Below are 13,661 nucleotides of genomic sequence, written 5' to 3' on the forward strand. Positions count from 1 at the left end.
ACTCTTTGGGGAACTGCACACTCAGAATGGACACAGGTTTAATTTAGCTCAAAACACACTTAACATATGCAGTAGGACAGTTTGTCTGCAATGCCTAACTATTCTTTATGCCCTATAACTTTGGTTCGTTTATCTCCCCGGAATTCGATCAGGAGTAGCCTCTTGCCACAGTGGTGGCAAGTCTGCTGCCAAGCGGCTAGCCTATTACTGGGAACCTTGCTAAAACAAAGATCTTGATTCAATAGTGCAGGGGTGGAATCTGAGACTCCACATTTCTAACTAGTTTCCAGGTGATGCCAAGGCTGCTCGTCCCAGGGTCACACTTCGAGTAGCAAGGTACCAAGTTACAGAGACAGCGGGAGTTAAGAGCCCAGACACCTTAATTGTGTAGCTGATGTGAATATCTGGGAGCTTCTGGTGCAGAGGATCCCAGACAAGCCCTAATTTGTCCTCTGAGCCCTGTTTTTCCCATTTTTATTTTCCCCCTGCACTTCCATGGATTCCACAAGAGATGTGTCCTTTGAACAGAGTCCCTTTTCTGAGCTAATTTGAGGGGATTCTATCCTGTTCTTGCAGCCAGATGAGCCCTTGCTAGTTCAAGAAACAGATACATCAGTATTTAGAGGAGTCCACAGGTTAGGTGTGTATGAGGTACAAATAACTGGACTCTGCCTCCCCCTGACTATGGCCTGGCAACTTTCTCTTTCTTCCTTCCTCTCCATCAGCTGAACACTTCAAGTCTGTGCCTTCAGGGCAAGACCTTCTTTTGACCTTGTTAATTTGCTCATTTATCTAATCAACTCGTTTAGTTAAGAGATGTAGTTTCAAAATGGAAACACCTCCAATACTGCAAAGTGAAGAAAGCAGAACATTCAGCTGTTTCATATAAAAACAATCTGAAAATACAATAAATGAATCCACGGTTAAAATGCTAAACAGTAAATTTATTTGCAAAGTGAATCACACATCTGTTGTGCTTTTACTGTAGCCCAGAATAATTTCTAGTTATAGCAACACTAAATAGAAAATAGCTTGTATTCTATTATTTAAAATATTCATGAAGTGGGGAGAAGACTAGAAAGAACTGAATGTATAAATGTGACCTTTATGGGGCTGTTTTAATGCTTGGCCTTGTATGGCATCCACGCCCAGTTTGGCTCAGGCGATGAAAATGAAATGGACAAATATATTTGGTGACATAAATAACAGTAAAGTTAATAGGTTTTACTCAGTACTTGGCATGTGAATGCAAAAGGAACCCAAATCCTCTGGGGTCACTCAAGATATACTGAGCACCCGCTTTTACGCAGGGAACCGTACTAAGTGTGGTGGGAGTTCAAAAGTGAGCAAAATGCTTCTTCTTTCCCTTTGGCTCTTATAGTCTGGGAAAAAAATGACCAACAATGTTTTTTTCTCCTCCTTCCATTTTCTATTAGCTGACAACTACATGGATCCTCTTTTCCTTATCTCTAGTGGTGAAATCGTAGTGTCAGCATCAGGCCAAGGAGTGAGGTATTTTGAACAGACATTTTCAGTGTTCCTCAGATCCCATGATGCAGATGATAGTTCCCTCTTAAGGCCAGCCCCTTAGGAGTCCATCTTTTCAGTTTACTCCACCTTTCCTAATCAGAGCCATTCTTTGCTCAGATAACTACAGACACTTCTGGAGAAACAGCCCTTTCCCTACTCTTTCAACCCCTACAACCTCCCTGAGAAATTTCTGCCTTGGCCTCTGCAAAAGGCCCACCTGACAAAGCGATATTAGGAGGCACATTGCAAAAAGAACACAGCCTGTGAACTGGGGGAGCCCTGCTACTCACCAGCCACTCTCCTAGCACAGCTTCTTCAAAACTTTTTTGTTTGAAAAGATGTTGTGTCATGGTGAATAAGAGCATCAATGTGCCAGGGCCAGGGGTGCCATAAACTAAATGGTGTCCCATCCCTAAATTCATATGTTGGAGCCCTAACCCTTCATGTGGGCTATACTGGAGATAGGGCCTTGAAGAAAGTAATGAAGGTTAAATGGGGTCATAAAGTTGGAGCCTGACCTGGGAGAACGGGTGTTCTCAGAAGAAAAGGAAGAGATACCAGAGCTCTCTCTCACCATGCGAGGGCATCGTGGGAAGGCAGACATCTGCAAGCCAGAAACAGAGCCCTCACCAGAATCCAGTCGTGCTGGCTGGCTGATCTTGGACTTTTAGCCTCCAGAACTGTGAGAAAATAAATTTCTGTTGTTCAAGCCAACAGTCCCCAACTTTTTTGACACCAGGGACCAGTTTTGTGGAAGACAATGTTTCCATGGACTCGGGGAGGGGGTGAGATGGTTTTGGGATGATTCATGCACATTACATTTACTGTGCACTTTATTTCTATTATTATTACATTGTAATACATAATGAAATAGTTATACATCTCACCATAATGTACAATTAGTGGGAGCCCTGAGCTTGTTTTCCTGCAACTAGATGGTCCTATCTGGGGATGATGAGAGACAGTGACAGATCATCAGGCATTAGATTCTCATAAGTAATGCACAACCTAGATCCCTTGCATGCACAATTTACCATAGGGTTTGCACTCCTATGAGAATCTAATGCTGCTGCTGATCTGACAGGTGGCGGAGCTCAGCTGGTAATTCATGCAGTGGGGAGTGGCTGCAAATACAGATGAAGCTTAGCCTACTTGCCTGCAGCTCATCTCCTGCTGTGTGACCCAGTTCCTAACAGGCCACGCAGGGACTGGTACCGGTTTGTGGCCCTGGGGGTTGGGGGACCCCTGGTGTAAGCCACCAGTCTGTGGTACTTTGTTAGGGCAGCAAGAAATGACTAATTAATACAAGGGAGACTCAGGGATGGGGAGGCAAGCTGAGGTGGGCAGAAGGAGAGAGCGAGGCAGCTGTGCTTGCTGCAGGTTGGGAACTGAGATGGCTCCCAGTAGAGGTCAGCTTCATTCATTTCTTCAAACAGTTTAAAATCCACGTCTGAGAACCGTTTCACTTCTTATGGATGGGCAGCAAGAAAAGCTGCCTGCAACAAGATTTAATTGTGGGACTTCTGGTAAGACCATTATTTTGTTTTAAACTACAAAGAACATGCAGCTCTTATGATACAGATAGTGAAAGAGTCACATAAAAATAGGCATTTGGCCTCAGAACCACAGTCTTATGGCAGTTTAAGTTTGAATCCTGAAATTAATTTTTGACAGCCCCAATAAACTGCACATTGAGACCACACTTCCCAATGACTGATCTGATCATTAGAGTTTCTATTTCTCAGGAATTATTAGGAGGAAAACAAACTATATCCAAGCTACTGGGAGATGCACAACCACTGATAATTAGAAAGAATAAAATCGATGACTAAATGAATGTGCAGTTTACACGCAAAGTAACCTTTTATTCTTTCCAATTAGGCTTTCTCCTGTAGGCTTGGCAGATGAGGCTGTGTTATAAATAGAAGTGGTATTTTGTAGGGTTCTTCAAACTGAAGTGTACATGAGGTCAAATTATAATCAAGGTAATATATATAAGTAATGAGCTGAGTCCACATTCCCAGGCATTTATACATTTAGTGGTAATAAATGAGCAAAGATGAAAAGAGAGCTTCCGGACAAACGTAGCAAAATAGTTACTTGTGCAGTTGGAGCACAGCAACTTATCTCTTTGTAATGAATGCTTGCCAGTGATAATTGACTTCATTTGTTAATTGTATTCATGATATTAATGACATCATTAGCATAACAGTCACATCCTATTCTCCTGTGGTCAAAGTCTAGGGAATTACAAGTTTTGCATACCTTGTTGCTATAGATATACTTATGCATGCCAATGATGTACAAATTCAAATGCCATCTGTGCTGACTTTTACAAGGACACCCTGAAATAATTCCTTGCCTGTTTTTAAGGGGGCTTTCTGAGAATTTGGGAGAGATCTTTTTTCCTCAGGATAATGAGTTTCATATTTATGAGAAAGATCCAAATTTAACTCCTGTCATCTTTTTCTCCCCTGAATTCTACTTATTAGTAAGACCTAGCCATGAGCTAAGAACCTGGGAGGAGGAGGAGAAAGTGGCAACAGCCTAGTCTCAGTAAGAGAGGAAAGGGAAGTGATGGGGCACAGAAACATCAAAATATGGCAGCCTGGCATTTGAGAAAACTGCAGAAGTGGAATGTCTCCCTCACCTTACCCTTCCCTCTCTCCCCTGAAGCAGGTCATAAAACCCAGGAAGGGCACTCTCTGACTTTCTCGGATCCTTCTTCCCTAAAGCAGGTCATAACATCCTCATTCAGGAGGTAGCCTCCCTATACCCAGAAGAAAGGAACATCCTTATCTCTGAAGACACAGAAGAATCTGAACAAACAAACCTGCCTTACTAAGTTCCTCCAAGTTTATTCCCATTAAGTCATACCTCCTTTGTCCAATCATACTTCTCCATGACTGTCCATTCTTCAACAAACTCAAGTGTAAAAATATACAGGTTTTCCTGTTTCTCTGGGTCTTCATTTCTGAAGGCCCTCATGTCACATAAAACTTATATTAGATAAACGTGTGCTTTTTTTTTTGTTAATCAGGCTTTTCTTATAGGTGCCTCAGCCATGAACCTGGTGAAGAATGAGAAAAGAAATCTTTCTTCCCCTACAGAAGTAAGTGAAAGTTTACCCCTTCTGGCGTGGGGGATTGTGGGAAGAAAAAGATAGAGGTTTGGGAGGCAGTGGGGAGATGGGTATATGGGATAAGACATTCAAGAATGGGGTGGAGGAGATTTGTTTCAGTTTAGGTGTGAGACTCTAGAAGGGAACTGGATTACTCTGTTCTCCCAGGCAACTCTTGTACCAATTCATGTGGTGAGGTGTGGAGGAGACCCAGATGTGCCCATGTACCTCTCCCAGCCCCAGGAGGGATAGTGAAAGGGACTGGACAAGATGCAAACAAGCCTGCTTTAGAACCCAGCAAGACGTGAGGAAGGTGACCCCCAGCAGGTGGTTGAAGGATGTGGCAGAGCTTGAGTGAGTAGCCAGGGAGAATCACCAGGCCATTGTGGAGATGCAAGGGGCCAGCCCGGCCCAGTCCAGCCCAGCCTAGCTTCTGCAGGAGACACTAACACTCCTCCAGATGTTGGCTGCTCCATGAGGGTCACTCTCCAGAAGCATCCCAGTCTAGGCATTTTGCTGCAAGGGATGCCATGTGGAATCAAGGACCTTTCCCTTCCTTGAACATCATCTTGAGGAAGAGAAGGAAGGAAGGAAGGAACGAAGGAAGAAAGGAAGGTCGGGCATCTGAAAGACTGAATGACATTAGGCAAGTCACCTAAATGCACCACAAGGATAAGGCCAGCATATGGGCCCTGCCAGGCAGCTGAGGACATGGAGTGGCTTTTATCCCAAAGACATCACATTACCTAAGGACTCTGTTCAGATTTTGGGATGGCCTGTAATTTTAGAATCGAACTAAAATCTCTAGTTCCCTCTTTCTGCTTGCAAGAGGAATGGGGAATTTAGAGAGATTAATTTATAAGAAAACACTGAAACTTCATTTTCTTTTTTTCTTTTTTTTTTTTTTTTGAGATGGAGTTTCGCTCTTATTGCCCAGGCTGGAGTGCAATGGCACGATCTCAGCTCACCACAACCTCTGACTCCTGGGTTCAAGCAATGCTCCCGCCTCAGCCTCCCAAGTAGCTGAGATTACAGGCGCACACAACCATGCCGAGCTAATTTTTGTATTTTTAGTAGAGACGGGGTTTCACCATGTTTAGGCTGGTCTCGAACTCCTGACCTTGTGATCCGACCCCTCGGCCTCCCAAAGTGTTGGGATTACAGGCATGAGCCACCATGCCCGGCCTGAAACTTCATTTTCTCTGGATTTATGAAGGTAGTGTAAGTGAATTGCAACCCTGCTACATATGAAATTGCTATCAAGAGGCAACTTCTTTTGGTCCTGTTACCTCTCCAGGGCCATTCCAATTATTTATAATAATTGCTCAGTGTAATTATGTATGGAAAGGCCAGCAGGTCTGCAAATGGCTCCATGACTGCTCTGTCACCATGAACTAGTTCTCAGGCACCATCTGAAGTTCCTGAGATGTGGCCCTCCCCTGATTATCTCTGTGGTGTCTCCTTACCTGACCCTTTCTTCCTGATTCTGCTTCGTACCTGGGATTCCTCTGCTTTCCCCTATGACCTTGACATATGCCTGGTGGGGAAGCCATGCCATGTCCTCAGCTGCCTGGCAGGGCCCATATGCTGGCCTTATCCTTGCGGTGCATTTTTCAGATGGGCACAAGGAGACTAGGTGACTTGCCTAATGTCATGCAGTTTGGCTTTGCAGTGGCAAAGCCAAGGTTTGAACTCATGTCAGGTTTTATGGTTTCTGTGCCTAACTCTACCCTCTCCTTTGAATCCTGTACTCTTCCAGATGCAGATTTTCCTGCACCCATTTGGTTGGAAAGGAAGCTAGTACACTGACAACTTAGCAAAATATTTCAACCGACATGGATACATTTTGCTTTGAAGCCAGCTTCATTGATACCTAATTTATTCACTGTTAAATTATATTATCCATTTTTTTTTTATGATCAAAGTCTAAAATTCAGGGCAGGACTCTCAGGCAGTGGGTGGAACTTGTTCAGACTGTGGCCACTCCAATGATGGGTAAGTCCCTTGTGATCCCCAAATCCATGGAGGAAAGGTACAAGAATGAACTTGTTCTCACAATGCTGAGCAGTTAGAGTAAATAACTCCAAATGAGGTGTTTTCTGTATAACTCTCCTTGCATTCTTGAGTTGACAGTCCCAAATGTGGAAGTGAGAAGGTGTTTTTTTTTAGTGTCCAAGAGCACTCCTTCCACAGCTTGATGGAAACCAAGTAGTGCTTTACAGAAGATCTTCAGATCCCCCTGATCCAAGAATGTCACATCCCAAACTGAAAAGTGCCTGACCAAATGGGCCTTCAGCTCATGGCTGTAAAAGACAATCCAAACTTTGTGAGGTTTCTCATACAGGACACTGCCAAATCCTTTCACACTATCCCTACAGATAGGAGGTTTAGTAAGAAGGGCCTGAGAGAATGTGTGGGCCAAATGAGTCTGCTATTCTACCCCCACCCCTATTGTTGTTTCCTTCACTGGGTGCTGGTGTGTTTAGTGGGTCCCTGGCCATCACCATGTAAAAGGGGCCTCTCAGGCTGGTCCTGCTGGGCTACTCCATGTCCAAACATTTCCCTGTCTCCCCATTACCACCTTCTCTGAGTCTTTTTACCTGTTTTGATGGATGGATGCTGTGATAGTTAATTTTATGTGCCAACTTCGCTGGGCCACAGTGCCCAGATACGTGGTCAAACATTATTCTGGGTGTTTCTGTGAGGCTGTTTTTGGATAAGATAAACATTTATTTTTTATTTATTTATTTATTTATTTATTTATTGAGAGACAGATTCTCGCTCTGTCAACCAGGCTAGAGTGCAGTGGCGTGATCTTGGCTCACTGCAACCTCTGCCTCCTGGGTTCGAGTGATTCTCCTGCCTCAGCTTCCCAAGTAGCTGAGACCACAGGTGTGTGCCACCACCCCTAGCTAATTTTTGTATTTTTAGTAGAGACAGGGTTTCACTGTATGTTGGCTTGGCTGGCCTTGAACTCCTGACCTCAAGTGATCTGCCTGCCTCAGACTCCTGAAGTGCTGGGATTATATGCATAAGCCACCGTGCTAGGCCAATATTAACATTTAAATTGGTGGACTTTGAGTCAAGCAGGTTGCCCTCCCAAATTTCGGTAGGCCTTATCCAATCAGCTGAAGGCCTAAATAGAACAAAAAATTGACCTCCCCCAAGCAAGAGGGAATTCTGCCATGGCCTTTGGACGTGAACTACAATATCAGCTTTTCCTGGGTCTCCAGCCTGATGGTCCACCTTGCAGATTTCAAACTTGCCAGCTTAATTACATGAGCCAGTTTCTTAACATAAATTTCTTTCTATGTGAATTTGTACCCTATTAGTTTTGTTTCTCTGTAGAACCCTCACTAATAGAGATGTATATAGCTTAAAACAATGGTTGTAAAAGAATTGTACTGGGGCTGGGCGCGGTGGCTCACGCCTGTAATCCCAGCACTTTGGGAGGCTGAGGCAGGCGGATCACAAGGTCAGGAGATCGAGACCATCCTGGCTAACATGGTGAAACCCCATCTCTACTAAAAATACAAAAAATTAGCCGAGTGTTGTGGCAGGCGCCTGTAGTCCTAGCTACCCGGGAGGTTGAGGCGGGAGAATGGCGTGTACCCGGGAGGCGGAGTTTGCAGTGAGCTGAGATCGCACCACCGCACTCCAGCCTGGGCGACAGAGCGAGACTCCGTCTCAAAAAAAAAAAAAAAAAAAAAAAAAAAAGTACTTCAGTGTAGTGGTTAAGAATGTGGGCTCTGAAATGAGATGCCTGTGTTAAGATCCCTGCTCTTCTGTGAGATCTAGGATAAGACACTCAACCTCTCTGTGTCTTTTTACTCATGAGATAATATTAATACATGCAAGGCACTTAGCACAATGCCTGGCAGATAGTAAGTGCTCAACAAATTACATAACTGGTTAGTGGTGGAGCTGGGATTTGAACTCAGGTAGTCTGCTCCAGATCATGAGCCCTTACCATTATGTGATATGTCCTGAGGAAAAAAAACAAACTGCTTTTCCTTCTGTCATCCTCATTGCAGAATACTTCCCCTCTGGTCACCAAAATATGTAGGGATTTCTCCCCACCAGCCAGAATCAGTTTTCCAGTGGACACCAGCTGGATGTTCTATAATTCAACTCTGACACTGTCTATCCACAGTTAGCATCAGATCCAACAGCTTAGCCCCACAAGACTGCCCCACACTTCAGATGCCAAGCACAAGTCCCAGGTTGTGACCTGTATTTCTGACCAACTGGCTTTATATAAATTGGGGGTTCTCACTGCCCTTTCCCTGGATTCGATTAGTTAACTAGAGTGACTCACAGAACTCGGGGAAAAACACTTAGATTTACTTATTGTCTCAGTCTGTTAGGGCTGCTATAAAAGATACCTTAGATTGGGTAATTTATAAATAATAAACACTTTTTTTTTTACAGTTCTAGAGACTGGGAAGTTCAAGATCAAGGCACCAGCAGATTCAGTGTCTGGTGAGGGCTACTCTCTGCTTCCAACATGGCATTTTCTTGCTGCATCCTCACACGGTAGAATGGGCTGAAGGGGCTGGGCACTCCCTTCATTTTCTTTTATAAGGGCATTAATCCCATTCATGAGTGTACAACCCTCTTGACTTAATCACTTCACCAAAGATCCCACCTCTTAACACGATTACCTTTGAGTTTAAGTTCCAGCATATGAATTTTGGAGGGACACATACATCCAAACCATAATACCTACTTATTATAAAGGATATTACAAAGGATACAGATGAGCAGCCAGATGGAAGGGATGCATAGTGCAAGGTATGTGGGCAGGCATGTGGAGCTTCCATGCCCTCTCCAGGCACCTCTACATGCTCAGCATTCCAGAAGTTCTCCAAATCCCATCCTTTTGAGTTTTTATGGAGGCTTCATTATTTAGGCATGATTGATGACATCATTGGCCATTGGGGATAGACTCAACCTCAGCACCTCTCCCCTTCCAGGAAGTCACGGAGTGAGGCTGAAAGTTCCAACCCTCCAATCACATTGTTGGTTCCCCTAGCAACCAGCCCCCACCAACTGTTACCTCATTAGAACAGAAGATGCTCCTATCACCCAAGAAATTCCAAGGGATTTTGGATCTCTGTGCCAGAAGCTCCTATCACTCAGGAAATTACAGAGGTCTTAGGAGATCTGTGTCAGGAACTGTGTTAGAGACCAAATATTAGCTCCAGAAATGGGGACAGAGACCAAATATATATTTCTTCTTGTATCACAATATTACACTTCCTCTCTTGTTCTGATGCTGTTTTTCTTCTCTTGAGGACCCCTTTGTAACTTGAACTAGTTAGGGTCCACTTTCTCCCCACTCCCTTCAATTTCAGTAGATCCACTTTAATCTCTTTGGGGTTTCCTAAAATATTTTATTTATTATTTTTATTAAAAAAATTAAAATTCATATTATATTTAATTGGCCAATCATAACTGTATATAAAAGTACTTTAAATAAAGGTTTCTGTGGCTAAAATATTTGAAAAATGCTGGCATAACATATTATTTTCCCAGATAACATATTTGAATTAAAAATGTTTATAGTTCTCCAAACCTCAGTGACTTCTAGTACAACCTACAAAACATAACTTAGTGAGAGGTTAAGGCCAGTCTAGGCTGGACCTCCATGGGCTGAACTCTGAGGGCATTGCTAGACAGGCCCTTAGGTTTGCAGACTTGGAGCACCTTTTCCATCCCTACCCCAATCACACAAATAAAATATATATTATTATGTAAGAATACATGTTTATCTTCAAAACCAGCAGCATAGCATCTTCAAATCTCTCTCTGCTTTTGCTGTCACATCACCTTCTCTCACTTTAACCCTCCTGCTTCCCTTTATAAACACCCTTGTCATGACATTGATCCCATTTGGAGAACCAGGACATCTTTCTGTCTCAAGATTCCTAATCACATCTGCAAAGTCTCTTTTGCCATGACAGGTAATATATTAACAGATTCTAATAATTAGGCATGGACATTTTTGGGGGACTGTTTTTTTTTAGCCATATAGAACTTACGCTAGGGTCTGGATAATAGATGGGAAGAAAGAAAGAAAGGTATTGGACATGAAGGGAATGATTAAAGCAAGCTCAGAAAGTCATAAGTTGAAAAATATGAGCATACAGATAAGCTCCACCTGGTTACAATGGGAGGCCTGCTCTCTTCTTCACTTCCTCATCTCTATTCCTAAAACTTACAATATTGTGGATGTGACTTCTATGTCTGCAAACAATAATTCATATAAAGTTTGAAGCAATGAGTTAATACATTTGCTCAAAGCCATACAGCTTGTTCATAAGATTATAACACAAAGTTAATGGGGTGCTAAGCTGCTGCTTAGCTCTTAAGTCCCACTAACAATGCTCATACTGCTTGTAGCATTATTTATGTACCTAGAGCACAAATAAAAATGTAATTCTGAACAACTAAATACATATAAATAGAGCAAGGTCCATGCATCTCTTTTGATATACTTGTATTCCTCTATCATATATTTGAAAATCTTCTCTATTTTCTTGTTTCTTCCTTTCTTTCTCTTTCCATGGTCCCAGCTTGAGTCCTAGGTTTTCTCCCCCACCCCAGGATTTAAACATGTCTGGGGCACTGCTAAGTCATGGAGCCAGAGCTGTCTGAGTCCATTTTTTTTTAACCATTGTACGTACAGTCAGCATAGTGCCTGACACCTGATGGGCCCTCAATACTTGTTGAACAAATTAGGGAATGATCCTATTTGCAGCAGAAACTGTGCAGTCCCATGAGAAAGAACTCAACCCAAGGGAACAGGGAGTCAGGCACACAATTTTAGTACCATATGAAAATTCCAGGCCAGGTGCAGTGGCTCATGGCTGTAATCTCAGCATTTGGGGAAGCTGAGGTGGGACAATTGCTTGAGCCCAGGAGTTGGAGACCAGCCTGGGCAACATGGTGAAACCTGATCTCTACAAAAAATAAAAAATTAGCTGGGTGTGGTGGCACGCGTCTGTACTCCTCGGTACTTGGGAGGCTGTGGTGGGAAGATTGCTTGAGCCCAGGAAGTTGAGGCTGCAGTGAGCTCCAGCCTGGGTGACAGAGCAAGACCCTGTCTCAAAAAAAAAGAAAAAAAAAAATTCCAGGCAAGGAGATCACTTGGAGTCCAGTTTTTGATCTGTCACTCAGTTTGCCCTCTGCCCCACTGTGAACTGTGTCCTTGGAAGGAGAACCTGAAATTAGAATTCATTAAAGAATTTGGATGACACAGGAGCACCTGGGAACACTGCTTTGGAGACTGTGGTATTAGACACTCAGCCCAAAGTGGCCACATCTTAATGTGGCAGGGATGCAGGTGGTGCTGCTGTGTTGGGGCACCATTGACCTAGCATCATGCTTTGTAGCTTTGGCCTAGCAGGGTAGCATTAAGGTGCTGTAGCTTTGGCTAAGTGACTCTGAGGAGCACAGTGGGAGCTTGACACCAGCAACAACCATAAGGCTCCTTCTACGAGTCTTGGGAGCCTCAGCTTCAGTTATTACTACATGGCTACTGGGAGGCCTGAGATCTTGGGCACACACAGGACACCTCCATGGCTCCTGGAAACAGTTGGGAAGACACCAAGGGGAAGTGAAGGGGCCACAATAGTGTGTGAAGGAAAAATCAGAGAAATACTGTTCACTTTAATGCGATCTTATTTTTACCTTTCAGACCAGGCTTGGGAAAGCACAGGTAATGCATAAACAAGATAGGTATTGGATGTGCAAATAATATTTACTCATAATAGCAATATAGGTAGATTAAATTATATATATTATATATTAACATTAATATACACACATAAGCAGTATTATATATATTATAACCATTATCAGATATATGCCTGTGTATGTGTGTGTTGTGTGTAAACATTTGCATAAACAGAAATCAATTGATTGGAGTTTTTATTGTCATAGATACTGATCATGTCGGTCACATGCAGAAAAATGTGAAAGCAGTAAAGGTCAATAAAAAGCAACAAATGGCCCAACCTAATTTGAATATGGTCAGGCTAATATCATAAAGCCCATTGCACTTGTGGAGAGCGTAAAAAATAGCACCAGAAGATATTGTAAGGCAGTCAGGTGTTTTTTTTTTATTGTTGCTTTTTCTTTTTGTTCGTTTGTTTGTTTTTTTTTCAGTAAGAAAGGATAGAAGAAAAATAGTAAAAACTACATTGGGTGCCAGGATTTATTGTGTTTATTCAAAGTAAAGTTAACACTCTTAATGGCTCTGTTTCTCTCAGCCTGAAAAGAAATATATGATAACTTTTCACAGATGAGATGCCCAAAGGTATTATATTGTTTCCTTATTAAGAAGAAGAAGTTAATAAAACCTTTAATATCAAGAATTACAGAATATAATGAATGGTATTTCCATAGTTAATTCAGAAAAATGTGGCCTTTTGTTTTGTTTTGTTTTTCTGTTTCTTTCCTAGTTTCCAGGGAAAGAAGTAAGAGTTTTAATTTTGAGGTGTGTTTTGGAGGGAGGATATTTGTCTGGCAGAGGGAAGACAACCCCATCACTGTGTTTTGAATTTGGGAGGTCAGTGTGTTTGTGTGAGTGTGTGGATGTGTGTAACTATTTGTGACTGTAGGGTATTTGGAGATTTTATATCATAAAGGTAGAGGAGGAGAATGGCTTGTGTGTGGTTTGATTCCCAAGAGTGTGAAGAGGAATGGAGGGCTGGAGATTCTGAGGGTGACAGAGACATGAGCCTTCCGGAGCAGGGCACCCAGATGTGGCAGAACCTCGTGTAGTGTGTTAGTTTTCTATTGCTGCTTAGACTGGATTACCATAAACTTAATGACTTAAAGCAATACAAATTTGTTACCTTACAGTTCTTCCATATGCCAGAAGTCTAGCGGGCTCACCTGAGGCTCTTCAGGCTAAAATCAAGGTGTTGGCAGGCCTGCTTTCCTTTCTGGAGGCTCTCAGGGAGAATCTGTTTCCTTGTTCATTCATGTTGTTGGCAGAATT

The 13,661-nt window shown here is 42.8% G+C and overlaps 1 long non-coding RNA gene across 2 annotated transcripts; it reads right to left on the minus strand.

The window, feature by feature from the left end:
- Positions 1-6,499: 6,499 nt before the first annotated feature.
- LOC129010178 (uncharacterized) lies at positions 6,500-9,672 on the minus strand. 2 transcript variants are annotated; one of them, XR_008492940.2, is made up of 3 exons: positions 8,622-9,672; positions 7,252-7,357; positions 6,500-6,954 (listed from the first exon to the last, which is right to left on the minus strand). It is a non-coding gene; the product is annotated as an uncharacterized LOC129010178 (long non-coding RNA). The 2 variants fall into 2 exon arrangements; XR_008492941.2 differs by having other exon boundaries at positions 6,516-6,954; positions 9,381-9,672.
- Positions 9,673-13,661: the final 3,989 nt, after the last annotated feature.

Source organism: Pongo pygmaeus, chromosome 10 (genome assembly GCF_028885625.2).
Source record: "Pongo pygmaeus isolate AG05252 chromosome 10, NHGRI_mPonPyg2-v2.0_pri, whole genome shotgun sequence".
Classification (NCBI taxonomy): domain Eukaryota; kingdom Metazoa; phylum Chordata; class Mammalia; order Primates; family Hominidae; genus Pongo; species Pongo pygmaeus.